This window comes from Rhinichthys klamathensis, unplaced genomic scaffold, assembly GCF_029890125.1.
Source record: "Rhinichthys klamathensis goyatoka isolate OS25496 unplaced genomic scaffold, OSU_Roscu_1.1 h1tg000476l_1, whole genome shotgun sequence".
NCBI classification, from domain to species: Eukaryota; Metazoa; Chordata; class Actinopteri; order Cypriniformes; family Leuciscidae; genus Rhinichthys; species Rhinichthys klamathensis.
In genome coordinates, this window is record NW_026606964.1 from 101,476 (window position 1) to 113,946 (window position 12,471).

General features: G+C 40.2%; 1 protein-coding gene across 2 annotated transcripts in view; it reads right to left on the bottom strand.

The window, feature by feature from the left end:
- itgb1a (integrin, beta 1a) overlaps nt 1-12,138 on the bottom strand; it is a 54,771-nt gene extending 42,633 nt beyond the window's left edge. For both annotated transcript variants that reach the window (XM_056237034.1, XM_056237033.1), the window contains exon 1: nt 11,924-12,138. The gene's annotated coding sequence lies outside the window, so the exon portion shown is untranslated. The remainder of the gene's footprint in view (nt 1-11,923) is intronic.
- Nucleotides 12,139-12,471: the final 333 nt, after the last annotated feature.

Consider the following 12,471-nt stretch of genomic DNA (forward strand, 5'->3'; position numbering starts at 1 on the left):
ACAGCAGCAGCTGAAAGGTTTGTTTGAGCGGCGCCCTCTACTGTACTCTACTGTACTCTACTGTACAGGAGTAAATCTCAAGCCCAGCCCAGGTGGAAAAAAAGTAACGCAAAAGTAACGTAACACATTACTTTTCTAAAAAGTAACTAAGTAACACAATAAGTTACTTTTTAAGGGAGTAACGCAATATTGTAACGCATTACTTTTCAAAGTAACTTTCCCCAACACTGGTAGCCAATGAGCTCGCAGCTCAACCGTCAGATACGGGTCAGCATTTGCTGTATAAAGCCAAGTTCACACTACATGATTTTAAAACATTGGGCTGAAATGTGCAGTTCACACTACATGACTTGCTCTCTGTGAAATCAGGAGTGTTCAAGTTGTTGAGCTAGTTCACACCACACGACACAACGTGATTGATCCGCAACAGGAGGTAACGCACTACACGCGTTGACAACAACTCTGTCACCCAACGATTCTATCTTGTCTACAAACCACGTTTTGTCACGAAAAATCACGCGATAAAACGAACCGGAAATGACGCGAAACAGCACGCGCGCCAATACCCAGCGAAGAAGACGAAGAAGAACACAACACGCGAACATGCCTTGCTCTGATTGGCTGTAGCTCATGACATCATGTGAGCTTGAGTCGTGCGACAGCTCTGGATATCTAGCATGCTAGATATTTTTCTGGGCTCGGCGTCGCGTCTGCGAGCGTCTTTGATGCGTTGTTGGCTCTTTCATACTAACAGATTGGCGAGCGTTCATCGCCCGCTAATCCCCCGCGATAACACCCTGACCTGTCGGTGAGCTCAACGATTTGCAAATCGGGCTTAAAATCATGTAGTGTGAACTAGGCTTTAGTTGCAGAGTGCTTTCAGAAACCCTCTCCTTCCCGAGCTCCTTACAGATCTGCTGTGGGCAATTCATGTACGCTATATTTAGTGATGTAGTACTCGAGTCCGGTCTCGAACTCGAGACCGATTTCTGCTTTCTCGGACTTGTTCCTTCAAAGACTCGGTCTCGACTCGGACTCGACCCTTCAAAGACTCGGTCTTGACTCGGACTCGGCATAGGCGGTCTCGTCCCCATCACTAGTTAAGACTGCTCCTCTAAACAATTCCCAATCTAGCTTAGTCTGTAGGCCTAACTGTTGATTATTAACTGGGGTGATATTAAATCATGAATATCAAAACTGACGTCGAGACAAATTCTCGACTCGGACTTGCTTCCTCAAAGACTCGGTCTTGACTCTGACTCGACTGTATTTGGAAACCAATGGACTGGGTCTCGACTCGGACTCGACCCTTCAAAGACTTGGTCTTGACTCGGACTCGACTATATTTGGAAACCAATGGACTCGGTCTCGACTCGGACTCGACCCTTCAAAGACTCGGTCTTGACTCTGACTCGACTGTATTTGGAAACCAATGGACTCGGTCTCGACTCGGACTCGACCCTTCAAAGACTCGGTCTTGACTCGGACTCGACTGTATTTGGAAACCAATGGACTCGGTCTCGACTCGGACTCGACCCTTCAAAGACTCGGTCTTGACTCGGACTCGACTGTATTTAGAAACCAATGGACTCGGTCTTGACTCGGACTCAACCCTTCAAAGACTCGGTCTTGACTCGGACTCGACTGTATTTAGAAACCAATGGACTCGGTCTTGATTCGGACTCGACCCTTCAAAGACTCGGTCTTGACTCCGACTCGACTGTATTTAGAAACCAATGGACTCGGTCTTGACTCGGACTCGACCCTTCAAAGACTCGGTCTTGACTCGGACTCGACTGTATTTGGAAACCAATGGACTTGGTCTCGACTCGGACTCGACCCTTCAAAGACTCGGTCTTGACTCGGACTCGACTGTATTTAGAAACCAATGGACTCGGTCTCAACCCTTCAAAGACTCGGTCTTGACTCGGACTCGACTGTATTTGGAAACCAATGGACTCGGTCTCGACTCGGACTCGACCCTTCAAAGACTCGGTCTTGACTCGGACTCGACTGTATTTAGAAACCAATGGACTCGGTCTTGACTCGGACTCAACCCTTCAAAGACTCGGTCTTGACTCGGACTCGACTGTATTTAGAAACCAATGGACTCGGTCTCGACTCGGACTCGACCCTTCAAAGACTCGGTCTTGACTCGGACTCGACTGTATTTAGAAACCAATGGACTCGGTCTTGACTCGGACTCAACCCTTCAAAGACTCGGTCTTGACTCGGACTCGACTGTATTTAGAAACCAATGGACTCGGTCTTGATTCGGACTCGACCCTTCAAAGACTCGGTCTTGACTCCGACTCGACTGTATTTAGAAACCAATGGACTCGGTCTTGACTCGGACTCGACCCTTCAAAGACTCGGTCTTGACTCGGACTCGACTGTATTTGGAAACCAATGGACTTGGTCTCGACTCGGACTCGACCCTTCAAAGACTCGGTCTTGACTCGGACTCGACTGTATTTAGAAACCAATGGACTCGGTCTCAACCCTTCAAAGACTCGGTCTTGACTCGGACTCGACTGTATTTGAAAACCAATGGACTCGGTCTCGACTCGGAATCGACTGTATTTAAAAAACCAATGGACTCGGTCTTGACTCGGACTCGGCATAGGCGGTCTCGTCCCCATCACTAGCTATGTTATACAGCAGCCTTACATACAGAGTCTAACATGCTGACAGCAGCGTGTCGTGTATTTATTGGCAGTAGCTGGTCCTGTCCTGTGCAACAGCAATAACCAACAGCAGCAGCAGATCTGTTCCACCAACACCAAACATATCAATATTGTCATATCCATTACCATGTCAAATACTCCAAGAGTTGGAGAATTATTTTCACTGCACATCTAGCTGCCTATTATGTATTTTTATACAATACAATACAATTTTGTAGAGCACATTTAAAAAAAACTGGCGTTGACCAAAGTGCTTAACAAGGCCAAAAAGACAAACAATACAAATAAAAACATGAACATAAAATACACACATCAAGATATATTCAAAGCTATTGAGAAAAAAATGCGTTTTCAAAGTAGATTTAAAAATTGACCAAGTTTGGACTGTATTGACTCGACTGTATTTAGAAACCAATGGACTCGGTCTTGACTCGGACTCGACCCTTCAAAGACTCGGTCTTGACTCGGACTCGACTGTATTTGGAAACCAATGGACTTGGTCTCGACTCGGACTCAACCCTTCAAAGACTCGGTCTTGACTCGGACTCGACTGTATTTAGAAACCAATGGACTCGGTCTCAACCCTTCAAAGACTCGGTCTTGACTCGGACTCGACTGTATTTGAAAACCAATGGACTCGGTCTCGACTCGGAATCGACTGTATTTAAAAAACCAATGGACTCGGTCTTGACTCGGACTCGGCATAGGCGGTCTCGTCCCCATCACTAGCTATATTATACAGCAGCCTTACATACAGAGTCTAACATGCTGACAGCAGCGTGTCGTGTATTTATTGGCAGTAGCTGGTCCTGTCCTGTGCAACAGCAATAACCAACAGCAGCAGCAGATCTGTTCCACCAACACCAAACATATCAATATTGTCATATCCATTACCATGTCAAATACTCCAAGAGTTGGAGAATTATTTTCACTGCACATCTAGCTGCCTATTATGTATTTTTATACAATACAATACAATTTTGTAGAGCACATTTAAAAAAAACTGGCGTTGACCAAAGTGCTTAACAAGGCCAAAAAGACAAACAATACAAATAAAAACATGAACATAAAATACACACATCAAGATATATTCAAAGCTATTGAGAAAAAAATGCGTTTTCAAAGTAGATTTAAAAATTGACCAAGTTTGGCCAGATCTGATTTTAACACTCAGGAGCAAATTCACTGAATATTTGTTCCACTTTTATGCACTGTATCTCTTTCGTAGTGAATCCCCTTCAGGCTTGAACTGATCTGATTTATCTCCCACCTGGTGTAACTGTGATGACGCATCGCTGAAGTCATCCGTATGATTTAAGATGTAGGAAAATGACACAGTCACAAGCTCATCTATCACTTTTATTATTGGACCTGACTGATTCATTCACTGTAATGAAGTGACTCAGAGGACAAGAGCGCAGTTGATCAAGACTCTCACAGTCTCACAGTCTCGCTCAACATATGTGTCTCTGATTGGCCAATTTGCGTTCACATGTTAAACATATGTGTCTATGATTGGCCATTGTGTTCACATACTCAACATATGTGTCTCTAATTTGCCATTGTGTTCACACGTTAAACATATGTGTCTCTGATTGGCCAATGCGTTCACACGTTAAACATATGTGTCTCTGATTGGCCATTGCGTTCACACGTTAAACATATGTGTCTCTGATTGGCCATTGCGTTCACACGTTAAACATATGTGTCTCTGATTGGCCATTGCGTTCACACGTTAAACATATGTGTCTCTGATTGGCCATTGCGTTCACACGTTAAACATATGTGTCTCTGATTGGCCATTGCGTTCACACCCTCAACAAAGGTGTCTCTGATTGGCCATTGTGTTCACATGCTCAACATATGTGTCTCTGATGGCCATTGTGTTCACATGCTCAACATATGTGTCTCTGATTGGCCATTGCGTTCACATGCTCAACATATGTGTCTCTGATTGGCCATTGCGTTCACATGCTCAACATATATGTCTCTGATTGGCCATTGTGTTCACATACTCAACATATGTGTCTCTGATTGGCCATTGCGTTCACATGCTCAACATATGTGTCTCTGATTGGCCATTGTGTTCACATGCTCAACATATATGTCTCTGATTGGCCATTGTGTTCACATGCTCAACATATGTGTCTCTGATTGGCCATTGTGTTCACATGCTCAACATATATGTCTCTGATTGGCCATTGCGTTCACATGCTCAACATATGTGTCTCTGATTGGCCATTGCGTTCACATGCTCAACATATATGTCTCTGATTGGCCATTGCGTTCACATGCTCAACATATATGTCTCTGATTGGCCATTGTGTTCACATGCTCAACATATGTGTCTCTGATTGGCCATTGCGTTCACATGCTCAACATATGTGTCTCTGATTGGCCATTGCGTTCACATGCTCAACATATATGTCTCTGATTGGCCATTGTGTTCACATACTCAACATATGTGTCTCTGATTGGCCATTGTGTTCACACGCTCAACATATGTGTCTCTGATTGGCCATTGTGTTCACATGCTCAACATATATGTCTCTGATTGGCCATTGTGTTCACATGCTCAACATATGTGTCTCTGATTGGCCATTGTGTTCACATGCTCAACATATATGTCTCTGATTGGCCATTGCGTTCACATGCTCAACATATGTGTCTCTGATTGGCCATTGCGTTCACATGCTCAACATATATGTCTCTGATTGGCCATTGTGTTCACATGCTCAACATATGTGTCTCTGATTGGCCATTGCGTTCACATGCTCAACATATGTGTCTCTGATTGGCCATTGCGTTCACATGCTCAACATATATGTCTCTGATTGGCCATTGTGTTCACAAGCTCAACATATGTGTCTCTGATTGGCCATTGTGTTCACACGCTCAACACATGTGTCTGATTGGCCATTGTGTTCACATACTCAACATATGTGTCTCTGATTGGCCATTGCGTTCACACGCTCAACATATGTGTCTCTGATTGGCCATTGTGTTCACACGCTCAACACATGTGTCTGATTGGCCATTGGGTTCACATGCTCAACATATGTGTCTCTGATTGGCCATTGTGTTCACGCACTCAACATATGTGTGTCTCTGATTGGCCATTGCGTTCACACGCTCAACATATGTGTCTCTGATTTGCCATTGCGGTCACATGCTCAACATATATGTCTCTGATTGGCCATTGCGGTCACACCCTCAACATATATGTCTCTGATTGGCCATTGTGTTCACTGCACCAATAAGGTTAAAAGTTTATGTTGGTTCAAAAATTGACAGTTCATTTATCCAACTTGAAATGTTTATTAATAAGGTAAAATAGGTCAAAAAATTGTGTAAAACTGTTTTTGAGGTTAGTTCTTTTTATCCATTGCAATAATTAATGTTAACCTGCAGACCCTTGTTGTAAAGTACCTTTAGCCGTCGAAGTCTCTGTAGAAAAGGAGGGTTATAATAGTTTTGAGGAAATGAATGATTTTATCTAAGGTTTGAATTGGTCTCTTGATTGGTCCCATTTTGGGCAGTAACCAAACTGAACAAGTAAGGGAGCAGTCAGCTGGCCACTATCACAAAGCAATCCAGACAGGGAGATCAGCACTGGGACATGAATTATATACACATTGATATCTTTCTTGTAACACGACTAAACAGGATACAAGACGTGATTACAAACTAGAACTATAGGGAATTGATTCCCTGGGACAACAGCAATAACTGTATTTATTTATTTAGAGCAATGTTCAACATATTCCAAAAACTGGAGACACTAACATACAATATGACGTTTTGACATCATCTTAGGCCCTGTCCACACGGAGACGCGTTTTTATAAATTTTGTATCGTATTGGCGCCTCGTCCAGACGGATCCGGCGTTTTGAAACACTGAAACCGCTACTTTTTGAAACCGGGTCCCGGAGTGGATAAATCTGAAACCGACACCCTTGCGTTTTCGTGTGTACGGCCAATCCGTACATTTTGTGAAACGATGATGTCATCACACCACGTGTCAGCATTAGTCACACACCGCTACGTCACACGTAACAGCAACAACAATGGCGGACTATATGCTTGTGTTCGCGCTGCAGAAGCTACTGAGTCTATTAGCTTTACTAAAGCACAATCTTCTGCTCCTACGGTGAGCAATCTTCGTCTTCGCCTTGCTGTCGTGTGGGGTTCGTGTAGAGCGCGCAAGCTCCAAGTCTTCGTCTCCTTGTTTAGTGTATCTCTGTGGCAGAATTACAGCGCCACATACTGGTCTGGCATGTATACCACATCGGTTTCAGTGGTTTCGTGTGTACGCATATATATTTCTTGAGACGATGCCGTGTTTACAAAAAAAAATTTAGAACGAGGAAAAAAAAAGATTGGATAGGGAAAGCTCTGGTTTCGTGTGGATGTGGCCTAAAATGTAAATACGGTAATTTACTGTTTGTATAAATAACTTTACAGACGTACAAATGATATGAATCTTTTATTAATCTATTTTTTTTTTTTTTGACAGATGGTTCAGTTCTGCATTTCTACGTACAGCTGTAAAACACCAGCTGTTCACTGTGCAGCATTGATTCAAAACTTTCCCAAACTAACATCAGGCCATCTATTTATTTCAAAGAACTTACATTAATTAATGCTCAAGTAAGAAGTACAAGGTGAATAACATAGCTTGGTAACGCTTCCTTTTACAGTCCTGTTACCCATGTACTTACTATGTACTTATTATAGTAATTATAATTACTGGGTAATAACTAGGTACTAACCCTGAACCTACCCCTAACCCATGTACTTACCTTATATTAGCCAGTACTTTCTAGGTAAGTACACTGTAAGTACACGTAAGTACTGTAATCATTTGCATCTGCATTTAATGCATTAGACTTATGGCAAGCAGTAGATATTAAGTGAATTTTTATGGTATAACAGATCAGCTTTCTTTCCACTCAGTTTTTTTTAAGCATGCATAACAACTGTTTGGTTTCAGCATTTTTATTAAGGTTCCTCTACCACAGATTGGCAAGGAAAACGTTTAAAACATACGAGAGACCAGCTGCACAATACTGCATTGACCACATGCCATTCCAGGTCAATTTCAAGCTAATTTACTGTGTGACCTCCGTTGGCTCACGTGAATACTGCTTATATTGTACACCGGCAAAAAAAACGAAGGTTCTTTCTTATTGGCAGTAAGAGCAATGAGAAGTGCTCGAAGAAAACAGGGAGGGGACAAAAGAAGATCAGATTAGACAGGCGTCTGTTTTCCAGACCAGCCTCAAACAAGAGATATCACCAGTGCAGCAGCGGTTTACACACACTCTGAGCTTCTTAATCGCAACAGGAAACATAAAAGGGTTTAGAGTCTTAAATTCTTTGGGGGGGAAGGATTACATAAACAAAAATCAATCCTGAATTGGAATATTTAAGTATACTTCTCTAAAATACAAATGTTTTGAGAGATTTTGAGATGAAAAGTTTCATTTTACTCAATTTTGACATCACGCCGTTCCAAACCCGTAAGACGTTCGTTCATATTCGTAACACTAAAGTCAAAAGTTGCTGCTTCAAAAAGGTCATAAAGAGATCGTAAAATTAATCCATTTGAATCTAGTTCAAATGATTTAGTAAAAATGTTCTGAAGAGACTCGATCGCTTTATTTGATGAAAACACTTCATTTATGCCTTTATTCACGTAAACATTGATCAGCGAGAAGCTCAACCATACTTGCTTGATGCGTAGAAACAAACCTCATTGGTTCAAACCACACACGTGACACATGGTAATGAACTGATTGGTTCTCATGCTTGAGTTTCTGTTGACCATATATCATGTGTGCATTGATCAATGTTTATATGTGAATAAAAGCCTAAATTAAATCTGTTAATCATTTTTACAGCAATCTTGAGACTGTCTTTGGTTCAAAGAAAATACTCAGCAATGGTGTTGACTTATGAGACTTATTAAAGCAAAATAAAAAACACCACATAGACATATAAACAATTAAAAGCTTGATTTTCACCACAGGGGGACTTTAAAATATCTAATTTTGTGTTTTGAAGATGAACGGGTTTGGATCGACATGAGGGAGAGTAAATGATGACTGTTAGTCATTTTTGCAAAACTATTTTTGAATGAACTATCCCTTTAAGTCTGAAACCTTCACAACAACCTTATAATAAATAAACAGACACTCAGAACAACATGAAACGTATGTGGAAAAAAGACAGCATATATGGCCCACAAGATGAAACCATAAAAAAAAAATGTGGGTAGAGATGCTAAAAATATCTCCAAAATGTCGAAGCCGCTTCCTTTCATACATTAAAGGCTGGTGATCATCAGTGTCAGAAATGTCCAAAAACGACCACAAGTGACATTGTGTGAACCTTAAGAAACGTATCACTGATCCTGTCCTCCACTATTGTTCTCAAATCTCATTCAAGTTTTTCTATATTCTAATTGTAACACCAGGTTTGATGTCCTGATGCCAAATGTCATTGATTACTGTCTTATTACTGGCTGTAGAATGTCCAATTTTAATATGAACATTTATTCAATAATATCTACGACGGAAGGGGAGATTTACAGTGGCTTATACTTACATTTCAGTGTGTTTCTCACTCACAGCTTTTGTATAAAACCTTGTAGTACAGTGCACGGGTCATATGGACTACTTTTATGGTACTTTTTTGTCGTTTTAGGGAGTTTGACAGAACACCATTCACTTCTACTGGATGGAGCAGAGCAACATGAAAACACTTCCAAAAAAACAAGAAAGAAAGGAAAATCATATGGGTTTGGTACAGTAAATGATGAAAGATTTTGCATTTTAGTCTGGATGATATATTTTTGCATTTCTCTGAACATATGCATGCATAGAAGTACAGAGAATTGAATTGTCAAAGTGACTGTCCTCTCACTGGATGCAGGATCAAAACCAGTTCTGAACGACTGCCAAACAAGATTCTATTGACAAGAGTGCATGAAAAATAATCACACTAATATGATTCTGTACATAATGCACATGTAGAGTACCAATGAAAAGTTTGGACACACTTGACTAACTTTATGTTTTGCATGATCTTTAAAGAGCTTTTGATCTAAAAGCTTAAACACGTGAAGTAAATTAGTTTTAGTAAAAAAACATAAGCATATGTATGCAATTCAATATGTTGGACCAGAGATAAATGGGAACTCTTTCAACACTTTCCTTTGCACTCGCACAAAAAAACTTCACAAGAAAAACTAACCTCTAACTTAAAGTTATAATCATTACTGATACCTTCATATATAACAACAAAGCAGAAACACATCCACTGTGACACAGCACTTATCTGTCAAAAGGATTCACTATTAAAGGTCCAACAACAAGGTTTTCTTCTGTCCAGCAGCTGTTGTGAAGGTCAGAGGTCATGTGCCGTCAGCGAACACATGCAACAGACCACACACCTGATATACTGGAACCCAATGTACATTTACTAGATTAGAAAAGCTCCTCTGCTGTCAGACGCAAGGTTGATCTAGAGGACAGAGGAGCCGGACGTCCTCTTCAGATTAGAGTGGGTACAAGGGTGTCACGGCGGTTCATCAATGCAGTGTGTGTCCCGTTCATCAATGCAGTGTGTGTCCTGCAGTATTGACATTTCAAAGGAACATGTCAGCTTTAGGAAGCAGACTTGCTTTGGTCGTATTTGAGAAATTGATTGTAAACAGAAACCATGACAGATGTTTTTTTTTATGTTGCTCTCACTCATGTTTTCCATTTGTGTCCAATATGTTCTGAATCCTATTACTAGTCCTACAGTAAAAGGAGGAATATTGTGAATATGCCATTCTGTACTGTATAGTTAGTCCAGACCAATACCATGGCTGTGTTTAAATACTGGATAGCGGTTAGTTGCATTTACCTAGGAAAACAGATGAGCACATTCATTATGAAAGCACTTTAGGTTAAGCTACACTTTATTTTAAGCTGTCATTGTTACAGTGTAATTATGCATTTATGAACTGAGTAATATTAATTAACTATATGTACTTACTATAGGGTTAGGGTTTGGTTGAGGTATAGTTGGATGTAATTATACATACCGGTAATTTACTGTTATTACTATGGCAAGTAACATGTAACAAGGACACTGATAAAATAAAGTGGGTAACACTTTATTTTACAGTGTCCTTGTTACACATGTTACATGTGCTACTAACCATAGTAATAAATTATGAATAACATGCAACTAACCCTCAGCCAAAATAGTCCCAACCTTAACTCGAGTCTATAGTAAGTACATGTTGTTAATTCATATTACTCAGTTCATAAATGCATAATTACACTGTAACAATGTCACCTAGTGTAAGTTATTGCAATGTAAATGTAAAGTTAGGCTAATACATTTCATTGTTTATTTCTTATTCCATTGCTTATTAGTAAAGGATTTCAAGTATACGGCTTGAAATATATATATATATATATATATATATATATATACATATATATAAATGTGTATATATATATATATATATATAAATGTGTATATATATATATATATATATATATATATATATATATATATATATATGTGTATATATATATATATATATATATATATATATATGTGTATATATATATATATATATATATATATAACAATTCTAAAGTCCAAATCAAGTTCCACACAAACCTGCAGCCTGAAATAATCGCTACATTTGAAAGTCAAATGATGACATCATACACGTTCGAACGTTCTATACGTCATCGTTCCATTTTTCCATTTTGAAATACAACTGTGTAACATAATAAATAAACAGATATTTTGATTACTGATAATAATAATGAATCAATGTAAACGAAATGTTCAGCCGAATAAACAAACGTAGGATACGAGGACAAAATGCTAAGAAAAAAGATTCTCCCTATAGCAACAAGTTTGGATGTGATAGAGAAAACAGATGAACAAGACACCAGAGAAGTGTAGAGTCGATCGCTTTCCCCTGTTGTGTGCGAGAAATCACACACAGAAACACGTAAAGTGCCAGCGAGGCGTCTAACTCAACTCAAGAAGATACAAGATCTTTTTATAAACCACCCAACATATCTGCGAGAGAAGGACCGTTACTCAAGACTTTCTCACATTTCACACTCACATCTGATTTAAAAAACACTTCACCATTTACTATAAACAAAACCAAATAAAACAGCGTCCTTTCATTCGGCGGTCAGCATAACTTTACCTTATGGCTTTTATTACTAGTTTTCTCTCTTCACTTTCGAAGCCTCATATAGGGGTCTTTTGTCAACGTGTATCCTTCTGTTTCTCTTTAACCCTTACAGAGCTTCTCTTAAATCCTTCAGGCGAAACAAATCACACAAAACAATCCATCCCGCGTCCGCCCGCTGTGAAATGAAGTATCCCACGAACTCGCGTTTATGACCGTGTGAGCGTTTGCGTCGGAGAGGAAGAAGAGCTGATGAACGCTGGATGAAAAAGTATGAGGTCAGCAGAGGCTCCGACAGGCCCCGCCCCCTCCTGACGTCACCGCAGCTGCCGTATGACGTCACGGGCCCGCTGACTCCAGCACTAAATAGATAAGGTGGGTACATTTCATATTCATAAAAGTAAAATAAATAATGCTTAACCTTGTTTGAAGGTCTTTATAGTCCGTGAGGCGGGGAGAAAATTGGTATCAAAAAGGGCACCAATTCTAATGGTTATTTTTCAAAACAGGCATGCCCCCTGACCACAAAAATGCATGATAGCAGTGCCATGTAGGTAGCTTAA